Genomic DNA, 12164 nt, shown 5'->3' with positions numbered 1-12164 from the left:
ACACACAAACTCATAGTAAAGTCCAGAAAAGTGAATTTTAACTAAAAACTAATAAAAATATACTAAAAACTAACTAGATCATACTAAAAACATACTAAAAACAATGCCAAAAAGCGTACAAATTATCCGCTCATCAGCAGGCCATAAGGGTTGAACAATATACTAAGAATTATAGTTGATGATCAATACATTTTGTTTATATTTTGAATTATATTGACTTGCTTGTTTATAGTACTTTTCTTTTAGTTTGATAATACGATAAATTTGTTTATTTTTTGAAATATTATAAATATTCGAATACAAATTAGATAAAAATTTGTATTAAATTTATATCTATTTTGTATGAAAACAAGTTTATTTTGTAATTGGAAAAATAAAAACAAAAATCTATTTTACTTTACTGATGGATTCACAGACGGATTTTCTATCTGTAATCAGAGTGTAAGATGATTTTTCAAGGTTAAAATTACAGACGAAAAATCTGTCAAAAAATCCGTCAGTAATTACAGACAGAAAATCTGTCAAAAAATCCGTCTATAATTACAGACGAAAAATCCATCGAAAAGTTCGTCGTCTTAATGAAATGGATGGAGAATTTACTGAAGAAAAATCCGTCGATAATTTTTCGACGGAAAAAATTCGTCGGTAATTTTCCGACGGAAAAAATCCGTCGGTAAATAATTTCCGACGAAACTTTTACAGAGGGACAAAATCCGTCGATAACCAAAAATCCGTCGATAATAAAGATTAAATCTATCTGTAAATTTGTTTGTATTAATCTATTTTCTAATTGTGTTTGCTTAAAAACATGCCAAATTAACAAAATGTTCCACCGTCAATTTTCTAATTTAAAACTTTAATTTTTTAATTTTTTACACTATGTTCCACTATCACTAGAGGTATTTAAAATCAATCAAATTCAAATAAAATTGACTAATCAAACAAAAAAATTAATAACTGAAAAATTGATAACCAAACAAACTAAAAATAAATAAAAAATATTTTTTATTTTTTTGTAGTTCGATTCAATTTTTAGTTCTAACAAAAAAAAAAAATTAACCCAACTGAACCAATATTCTTAAAAACTCTAATATAAAACTAGCCTCCTCCACAATCCACATAACCTAAGTAGTTGCAGCCACTCCAGCAACCCTAACTCCCTCGAGCCTGTCTCTAGCGCCGAATCTCCTCCTTCTATGCCATCGAATCTCCTCCTTCTTCTCCGTCATCTGTAACAACCCAACTTCTAATACGTCATGATCGTATCAAAGGTAAGGCGTTACTAACCTGTTTTCCTTATTAACTATTTAATATTGAGCCTTTAGTTCGATATCGCGTTTCAATATTTAATAAAATGTCAAAAAAACGTTTACAACTCATTAAAAATTATATATCACACATCACCGAGTAATAATAATCACATAATTACTAATAATAATAAATCTTATACAAGTAAATCAAAACAAGACTCAGATACAACACATATCCCTCTGTATAAAATAAAAATTTTAAACAACAAGCGAGGGAATTCTATGAAAGTATCTTAACTCATAAATAAAGTCAATAATCGCCCGCAACTTCAAACTGAGTCTTCGAACTTGTGTCATTGAAAGGGTGGAAGATATTGAGGTGAGAACAAACCACACATTCTCAGTAGAGACGAGAATACCATTAAAGCAAAGAAATACTTGCAAATAGAATTAGTTTCATTTTAAAAGCAGTTTATCCATGAAATAACCCTTTAAAAAAAATACTTTATGAAAAGTATTACTTTGAAAAGCCGTAAGAAAACTTCTTTAGTTTACAAAATAGTACGGTGAATAGTTTAAAATTGAAAGGACCACAGGCATGTCTATAGGACTCCTTACCCAATAACTTACCCCATTCCAATCCGAAATCGGTATAACTATAACATACATTCTCAAGCTTTTATCCAACACTCCTCTTAGCCTATCTCTTTTCATTACCACAGTTTATCAACATATAATTCAACGATTCAGTGTTAAACTCAGCTTTCAACACACATCCCATCATCAACATCAAGTACAACCCTCAGTGTAAGGTCCCACATCAGTTGGGGAGGGGAACGAAGCATGCCTTATAAGGGTGTGGATACCTCTCCCTAGCATGACGCATTTTGACGAGTGAGTGTGGGGGGTTTTGGCTATCATCCCTATCGTCAAAGGCAAAATCGTGAGGTCTTGTGTGCCAAAGCGGACAATATCGTGCTAGCGGGTGGTCTGGGCTGTTACAGATGGTATCAGAGCCGGAGCCCGGATCGATGTGCCAGCGAGGGCGCCGGGCTCCCTTAGGGGGTGGATTGTAAGGTCCCACATCGGTTGGGGAGAGGAACGAAGCATGCCTTATAAGGGTGTGGATACCTTTCCCTAGCATGACGTGTTTTGACGAGTGAGTGTGGAGGCTTTTGGCTATCATCCCTATCGTCAAAGGCAGAATCGTGAGGCCTTGTGTGCCAAAGCGGACAATATCGTGCTAGCGAGTGGTCTGGGCTGTTACACTCAGCGTCACCACCGCCAGCATGAGAGATCTCTCAGTTGTCAAACACAGACAAGACGAAGCAAAGCATACACAATTAGAGAGTACAGATAGAGCAATTAGGTCAATTAGCAGATCGATGCGATTATTCAATTAGGCAAACCCACAAACAAGATTCACACCCAAACAATACACTCAAATGCATATGATCCATGCCTACCCTATGACTGATGATATCATCTGTCGGTTATATAGCCAACCCGACACGTCCTAGTAGCTAACCATGGATTGAAACACCCCTCACGGAGCAAGTGGGTTTGAGCTACAACCCCCTTGCTACTAGCTCAACCCAGAGTCAGTTATGGCACCACGATGGTAAAGTGCAATTAGGATGGCAATAACATTGGGAAGAAAAGAAGACAACAGTAACACTGGGAAGAGAAGAAGACAAAGCTTTGGCAATAGTAGCGGTAGTTATGGCACCACGATGATAAAAGAATGAAGGCTAAAAGAGGAGTGGTTTGGAAATTAAGGTATTTTAATTGAGATTCAATTAGGACAAGAGTTTACAATTCAGTTATATTTTACCACCTCAGCCAATTCTGTTAATAGAGGTCGCGAGTTTGAGTCTCCCTATCTTTGGTAAAAAAAGTTTTTTTGTTATTGACAAAATTACAAGTTATTTTTGTGAACGATGAAATATTCTAAAAGTATTTTTAATGATTTTTTTTGTCAGGTCTAAGCCAACAGACAGGCCCAAACCACATAAAATCGGAGTCCCCAACCCGGCACTGGATGCATTCTCCTTCCCCATACTGCACCCGCCACTCCTTTACCGGTGCCTTATCCCGATTTGAGCTCTATTTTCTAGCCGTTCTTCCTGCCGTCTCCTGTATCGACGCTCGCGCAGGGTTTTCCACCATCGGCAATGCTGCTCTCCCCCTCGTTCTTGCCTTGCTTGAAATGTCGGGCCAGAATCATCGAAGACGGAAGTGTGGCACCTTCACTTCGGACTTCGGCAGCTGTCATCATCTCCGGGTAAGTCCTCTCCGAGTAAGTTGCCGCCGCCCAAGTCAAAGTTGGTTGCGTAGGAGTCTTGTCCTAGTGGCTGGTGCATTGTAGCTCCGTTGTGGCCGTCACTCTTCTTCCGCACTAAATCGCGACACTAGGGGAGGCATAGCAGGATCTCCATCCTATTTTGACATTTAACACACCCCTAGCCAGCAGTGAGATCTGTATCCTCGATTATGGTGCCTGCATCGCACCAAGACAGCAAGCCAAAAATTTCGCGACTGATTTCTTTTCTTTTCTTTTCTGGAGAATCCCAACGGTTCTAATCTATCTTCTCCCGCAACTCTGATTCTTGCTACTTACAAGGATGCCACGACGCAAGATTGGTTTAGAGTCTTTGGGTATCTTGCGCCAACACTTCAGGTGTCTTTTTACTGCCCTCTCACTATTCGCGTAGCTTTAAAATTTTGTTGAAAATGTTGCTGCTCGGCCATGGTCTGTCTGAAAGTACTCCGTGCTTCTCTTTTTACAATCTCTCTAATTTCCACTGGTTGGTCCCAAGTCCAATCTCGATTCAGTCTGTCATTTATCGCAAGGCTTGCCATTTGGTGTGCTAGTTGATTTCCCTCCTTGTGTGTCTACATAAAACCGCTATTCGATATACCCTCCACCAGGACATAGATATCCCTTAGAATCGGATCTATCTCACCGATAGTTTCTTTCGCTTTTACTGCTTGGATGAGAGGTAAACTATCCTATTCAAATAGGATATTTTCCAATTGTAAGTTTTTTGCTAGAATAAGAGCATTCCTTAATGCCATTGATTCCACTAACAAACTTGATGTTGCTCTGACTATTTTAGATGATGTTGCTACCACTTTTCCTTCTTATCTCTGATTACAACAACTATTGCGCGCTCTTCGGATTCCTTCCTGAAAGCTCCATCAATATTTGCTTTGAGCCTGTCTCCTATTGGCAGCCTTCAGTTAACTCTTCTTCTATAAAGATTTCTATTTTTAATACTATTTCTTTTGTCTGAGATTGGCTGCTTTTGTTCATCTATTTTATTTGCCTCTACAAATTTTGTTTCCAAAATTCTCGCCCTTGTGATCATTGCCATTGGTTCTGTGTTACTATTCCAAAAAATTGCATAGTTTCTAAATTTTCAGATTTTCCAACTTAGGTATCCCAATTTGCTTATCATAGTTTCTTTCAATTCTTTGCCCTCCCTATTAATTTGCTTCATGTTCTCTAATAGCCATACTCCATATGAAGTAACATTTTCTGGTGCTGGGATGCATTGACTTTGAGCTCCAAACCAAACAGCCCTCGTCCCGGGACATAATAATATTGCATGCTCTGTTGTTTCTACTTTAGTTCCATAGATTTGACATATAGAGCTTCTTATGATTCTCTTTTTGTATAGATTATTGTTTACTAGAATTATATCATGTACAACCCTCCAAACAAACATTTTGATTTTTTTAGGGACTCACATTTCCCATATTCCCCTCCAAAGTTCATTTAAATTTGTACTTGATGACGCTAATCCTGTTTCATGTTCTCTTTTCTCCATCTTTGCCGCATAATAGCCTGTCTTCACTGTGTATATTTTATCATATCTGTAAGGCCACATTGTCCGATCTTCTTTATTAATAAAGCTTATAGGTGTTTTCATAATCATATCTCCTATGTTCTATGCAAAAACTTGTCTGATCTTGTTTTCATTCCATCCTCCACATTCCTCTATTAAATCTCTCACTCTGTCCATCATTGTGTTTATGGCTACTTGAATTCTACTCATTCCCATAATCCAACAATCCTCCCTTACTTTAATTGATTTGCCATGTCCGATACTCCATCTTCCTTTCCTTTTTAGAAAATCTCTTCCTTGTATTATGCTTTTCCAAGCCCAAAATCCTCCTTTTTCCTCTTTCGTTTCCCAAAAAATCTGTTTCTGAGAAGTATATACCCTTCAGTATTTTTACCCAAGTGGCATCAGGGTTCTTAGTTATTACTTTCCAAGCTTGTTTCACTAGGTACGCCAGGTTCTGACTTTGCATATCCCTGAAACCCAAGCTTCCCTCCTCTTTGCTCATGCTGATTTTTGTCCAACTTCTCCAATGCACCCCTTTTTCTTTTTTCTGAGCTTTTCCACTAGAATTTTGCTATTTTTGCGAAAATCTTCTGACAGAAATTCTTTGACAACATCACAACATTCATAATATATGCTAGGATTGCTTGTATCACATACTTAATCAAAATTTTTTTGCCCACCTGATTTAGTAATTTTTCTTTCCAACCTTCTAACTTGTTCATCACCTTTTTCTCTATTTATGTTAGTGCCTTATTTTTGGATCTTTTCTACTGTGTCAGTAGCTCAAAATATTTTCGTAAGTCCTTTCATGTAGACATTCCTACTATCTCCTCAATATTTACTCTTATTTCGATAGGAATTTGGCTTTTGAAAATAATCTCTGATTTCTCCAAGTTTATCATCTATCTCAATACTTTCGTAAACTGTTTTTCTTTCTTATATCCTCAATAATACATGTGGAACATAAAATAGATTTTTTTTTTATAAAGAATATTAATACATGACACAAACATACATGGGAAATAGTTGCTGTAAGGTAAGCCCAATATTCAGAAGACATGATGGTCTATGAGGTTGAAATTCAAATGATTGCTCCTGTTTTATTCTCTTTGGGCTTTGGCACCCCCTATATTTCAACAAAAAATTGCCTACGGAGACGATAGCAAATTACTAAATTATATCCATTAAAAAAAAAAATTACTAAATTATAATCAACTTGAATTGATCGGATTACTCGAGTTGTAAGCTCACTTGTCTGTTTAAACAAGCGTTGAGGATTTAAATTTTATTTTGTGTAAACAATAATTTATTGACCAGCGACAGACTCTTAAATAAAACTCAGATCCCCAACGAATTAGTCTTTAATCTGTCGGATTGAAAATACTGTAGACAAAAAAAATTATTACTAAATTAGTAATTAGTAATTTCATATCTAATAATAAGATTATGCCATGACCATGTACAAACTAATCCTATTAAAATCATTCACGCACGTTGTATGTTGTACAAGATAAGATTGCTTTTGACTGTACAAGGACAGATGTATGTGCAGTGTGAGTAATTGGATGAACTGGACCCAAAACTAGAAAATGAAAGAAACTGAACTGAGATATGATATGTCTACAACGAAAATAATTGAATATATATATTTGGACATTAATTGAATATGTTGAACAAGAAGGGAAATCAGTTCCCGACCATGTGACATGCCTGCGTATGGTGGATTCTGAATGGTAGATGCATGCCATAGACCATACTGCATGTGCCAATGCAAAGAATCCCCTCATCATATCACTTTGTTATGAACGTCAAATTATTGCATTTTAATTACTTGTTTGAATATTACTATATCTCTAATAAAATTTATTATTTTTTATTAATATTTACTCAATTTTAAATATTAAATATTAAAATTTAAATTTTAATTCCTGGTTTTGTATCCCCCAAAGATTGTACATAAGGGAACACTTAGAAATCTCTCTCTGAATTTTTGCCACTCAATATAATAGGTTTGAGAAATCAATGACGATACAGTACTACTACGAAAATAATCAGAGCTTATCTCAAAAGAACAATTAGGCCTAATAACAAAATTAGAAGCTAGTTAGTTGGGATTAAAAAACATTCAGTGGTCAATTATCATTAATCTATATCTGGGTGTATATATATTGAGAGAGTTTAGTATTTAAAGATTTAATCTGATAAGAGAATACTCTTACCTCAATATTATTTATCGTGAACATGGTCAACCAATTTTCGTTTTTTTAAAAAAAAAAAAAGAGAAGAAGAAGACAAAACCTTATACTAGGTTGTCTCGAAATTGTACTCGTTGAAAGAGAAAAATTGTCTATTTGCTCTCGCTAGCTCTAGTTGCCGAAAGAAAGTTTATAAGCAGTAAAAAGTAACACACTAACACGTGCCTGAAGAGGATTTTCAGCTTTGTCATGCATGCAATTCTCCCTATTTTCATTCTACTTTTTTCCTCTTTAAGGAGTTATTAAGATTAGGGTATTTCAAACTTTTGTCTATTAATTTTTTCCTGTATGTGTGTGCATTATTTGTTGTTAGAATCTTTTTTGTTTTCTTCTTCAGTTTTTTTTCTCTCCTATTCTGTTGCTTCTTCAGTTGTTATTCACTTATTTCTTTTATTTGCTTGTAGCTAGGTTTGATGACAGAATTTGAATATTCTAGTACATAATGCTTTAGAGATGCCATGTTATGATCTGTTTAAAATTCTTATTAAAAGATGATGAACTCTTACCCACCATTTTTTGGGGTCTAGTGTTACACATATTATTGAGTATTGACAATGATATCGATGTGCTTGTTAAATCGTCTTTTATTTTATATATATTATATAAAACTAATATGTAAAAAATATGATTAAAAATTTTTAGGAATGATATACGAAATAGTAAAGAGATGGTTAATGTAAAAGTAAAGAAATACTAAGTTGTTAGAGGTGGCTGTTAACAGCAGAAAAATAACTATAACCAAAACAATAAAAAGTAATGTAAAAGTAGTATTGGTAATATGAAACATGATTAAAGAGCAGGAGTTTTTTTTTACCTTAATTAACAACTAACTAAAAGTTAGCCAACGTTAGCTACAATGAATATTAATTTTGAATTAAATTAGAGTATATTTCGATAAAAAAAAAAACACAATAATGATAAGTAATATTAAGGATAGAGAGTAATAGTGTACAAGAGCAGTGTGTAAAACTGCATTATTGTCTTTCTTTGTATTGCTGTCTTTCTTGATTAGTTACTAATGTCCTTCTTGATAAGTCTTGAGCTTCAATAATCACTAGCTATATATATATATATAGCAAACTTGGCTCAGCAAATATATGATTCTGAAAAGAAATGAAAGTTGATTACACTCTCATTACAAGTCTTTGTCTCTGTTTTAATTTTTCTTTTCTTTTCAAACTTATCACTGCTCTTTTTCATAGAGCTGAGCTTATTATGTTTTTCTTTCTCTAAATCTTTTATGGTATCAAGAGCCTATTGCTTAGTTTCAGCTCTACAATAGAAATCATCCTTTCTGATTCAACAAAGAAGACCTTCTCCCCAATTGCTGAAAAACTAAATGAAGATAACTATTCTACATGGAGGTACCTTGCAATTCTCACTATTGAGAGTCTTGGTCTTGAAAGTCATCCCGATCCCTCCAAGATCCCTGAGCAGTTCACAACTGATGCTACCAAGAAAACAAGAACAGAATCTGAAGAATACAAAACCTGGCGCCAGAGAGATAGAACCCTCACAACGTGGCTCGTTGCTTCCATGACTAATTGCTTCAAGAACAAAGTGATTCACCTCTCAAGATTTTCTGAAGTATGGGCGAAGATTGATGATTACTTTCAGGCAACCTCTTCTGCTCGTGTTCAAAGTCTCAAGAGTCAATTGAGATTGTGCAAGAAAACAGGTTCCGCTGGTGATTACTTGTCCAAAATTAGAAGAATTGTTGATGCTCTATTTGCTGTGGGATATAAAGTGCCAGAAGATGATCATCTTCAGGCTATTATTGAGGGTCTTTTTGAAGAATATACAGTGTATATTTCTTCCGTTACAGCAAAGAGAGGGTCTTTTAGGATTGTAGAGGCTGAAACATTTTTGCTTTCTCATGAAGAAATGCTTGAATGCTTCAAGAAACCAACTTCTGGCATGCCTATCGCCCATTATGTGCAGAACCCTTCTCAGAATTTCGATCCCAACAGAGGTAATACTTTTAGAAGAGGACGTGGAGGCAGAAATAATAGAGGAGGCAGATTTGGATACAACAACAATAACACAAGAATGCAGTGTCAACTGTGTGGAAGAATAGGCCATGTGGTATGGAACTGCTATCATAGATTTGATAAGTCTTTCAACCCTAATTCTGGAAACCCTAACTCATCTTCTCAGCCTCCCTACCTTAATGCTCAACCTCCACCACCCCCTTCCAGTTTCCATCAACCAACTGCATATCTCACAGGCTCTTCCTCCTCCATAAGTGATGTTGCCTGGCTTGCAGATTCTGGTGCGAGCCATCACTTGACCCCCGATCCATCCAATTTGCTAACTTCCACTGCGAGCAACAATGACTCCGATCAAGTGTATGTAGGTAATGGATCAGGTATTGCCATTCAAAACTATGGTTCTTCAATTTTGCATGATCCATATGCTAATGTCACTTTTCGATTACAAAATTTACTCCATGTACCCCAAATTTCCCAAAAGTTGCTTAGCGTTTCTACGTTTGTAGCTGATAATGGTGTCTTTTTTGAATTCTGGCCTAATTTCTGCTTTATTCGTGATCAGGCTACCAGAGAATTTCTCCTACAAGGCATAGCTAGGAATGGGATCTATTCCTTTTACAATCTCAGAGTTCCTAGGCATGCTTCTGCGAAATCTTCTTTGTCTTACCACTCTACCTATTCTCGTAAACCTTTTAGTAATAATCATCCTTCTATTTCAATACAATGTAATTCAGATAGGATTAGCAACTAAGAAACCAATCCTCCTAATTTTTGTTCTTTTCACAGTTCTTGTAATCAGAATAGTAATAATACAATCTTGTGGCATAAAATACTTGGCGACTATGCAATGAAAACAGTTCATATAGTAATGAATCAGTGTTCTATTCCTATCTCTAATTCTGGATCATCTTTACAATATATGTGTGAAATTTGTCTATTGGCTAAAATGCATAGACTTCACTTTAATGAAACTCAAACTACATATCATCAACTATTAGAATGTGTTTTTGCTGATCTTTGGGGACCTGCCCCGGTTAATTCCAGAAATGGATTTAGATACTATGTATGCTTTGTTGATGGTTTTTCTAAATTTACAGTTATCTTCTTGCTTGAAAATAAATTTTAATCTTTACTAGCTTTTCAAAACTATAAAAGACTTATTTGTAACAGACAGGACATCAGATTAAGGCTTACAAACTGATAAAGAAAGTGAATTTTTATCCACAGCATTTGTTGATTTTCTTAACACTCAGGGTATTCATCATAGACAGTCGTGTCCCTACACACATCATCAACAAGGAAGTGTGGAAAGGAAACACAGACATATCACAGAAATGGGACTGTCCCTTCTTGCTTCTGCATTCTTCCCTTCCAATTTCGGGAAGATGCATTTGTAACCTCTGTCTATATCATAAATAGATTGCCTACACAAGTTTTAGACAATACGAGTCCTTATGAAATTTTATTCCATCAAAAATCAAATTTTGCCTTCTTTAAAGTTTTTGGATGTGCTTGCTTTCCTTATTTGAGACCTTATAATAGACATAAATTTGATTATAAATCTGACTTATGCCTTTCTTGGATATGATTCTACCCACAAAGGTTACAAATGTATGAATAAGAATGGTAAGATATATCTTGCAAGACATGTAACTTTTATTGAGAATTTGTTTCCTTATCAATCTATGTTTTGTGATTCCTCAATCCAATCTGCTATAGAGACTGTTGCAGATCCTGCAAAATTGACAAAATTTGTAATTGATCATCCTTCTTCACTTCCACTCTCTACACAGCAACCTTGTTCTCCAACTACTCCTCTTCCATTGGCATCACCTAATCCTTCCCATACTCTTGCTCAGCCTGCCCCTCAACCCTTACCAACTCAAACTCTATCACACCATCCCACACCCATTTTTATCATTGACCCTGAGACAAATTTATCTCCCAATACACCTTTAAATACTCATTCTATGATCACCAGATTAAAAGCAGGCATCTGTAAACCTAAGGCATTTGTCACACAAACCACTGACCTTATACACCATACCCCAACTACTGTCAATCAAGCCCTTAACTGTCCACATTGGAAACAGGCAATGGATGCAGAGATACAAGCATTACAGTGATGTCAGACTTGGATTCTCACTGAACCACCACTAAACTCAACCATTATAGGAAGCAAATGGGTCTTTGCTATAAAAAAGAATCAACATGGTGAGATACTCAAGTATAAAGCAAGGTTAGTAGGTAAAGTTTTTCATCAAAAGGAGGGAATAGACTACGAGCAAATCTATTCCCCAGTTATTAAACCAACCACAGTGAGAGTCATTCTAACTATTGCAATTTCCTTAGGTTGGCCATTAAGACAATTTGACTTTGATAATGCTTTTTTGAATGGCAGATTGGAAGAGAATGTCTTTATGGCCCAACCACAAGGATATGTTAGTACCAATAGTCATTTAGTTTGCAAACTAAATAAAGTAATCTATGGCTTAAAACAAGCTCCTAGAGCTTAGTTCAAGACATTAGAAGATACCTTGTTCCAATTTGGTTTTAAGAATACAAAATCAGACATTTCATTGTTCATAAAACATAATCAGTCACATGTAATCTATTTATTAGTATATGTAGATGACATTATTGTAACGGGTAATAATTCAAAAGAAATTGAACTATTGATATCTCAATTGAACAGAGTTTTTTCGCTGAAAGATCTTGGCAGGTTTAACTATTTCTTAGGCTTAGAGGCAACTTATCTCCCTCATGGTGACATGATGCTCTCTCAGGTCAGATACACAAGAGAGTTACTTCTAA

The sequence above is a fragment of the Arachis duranensis genome, chromosome 3 (assembly GCF_000817695.3).
Source record: "Arachis duranensis cultivar V14167 chromosome 3, aradu.V14167.gnm2.J7QH, whole genome shotgun sequence".
NCBI lineage: Eukaryota > Viridiplantae > Streptophyta > Magnoliopsida > Fabales > Fabaceae > Arachis > Arachis duranensis.
This window is presented reverse-complemented; position numbering follows the sequence as displayed.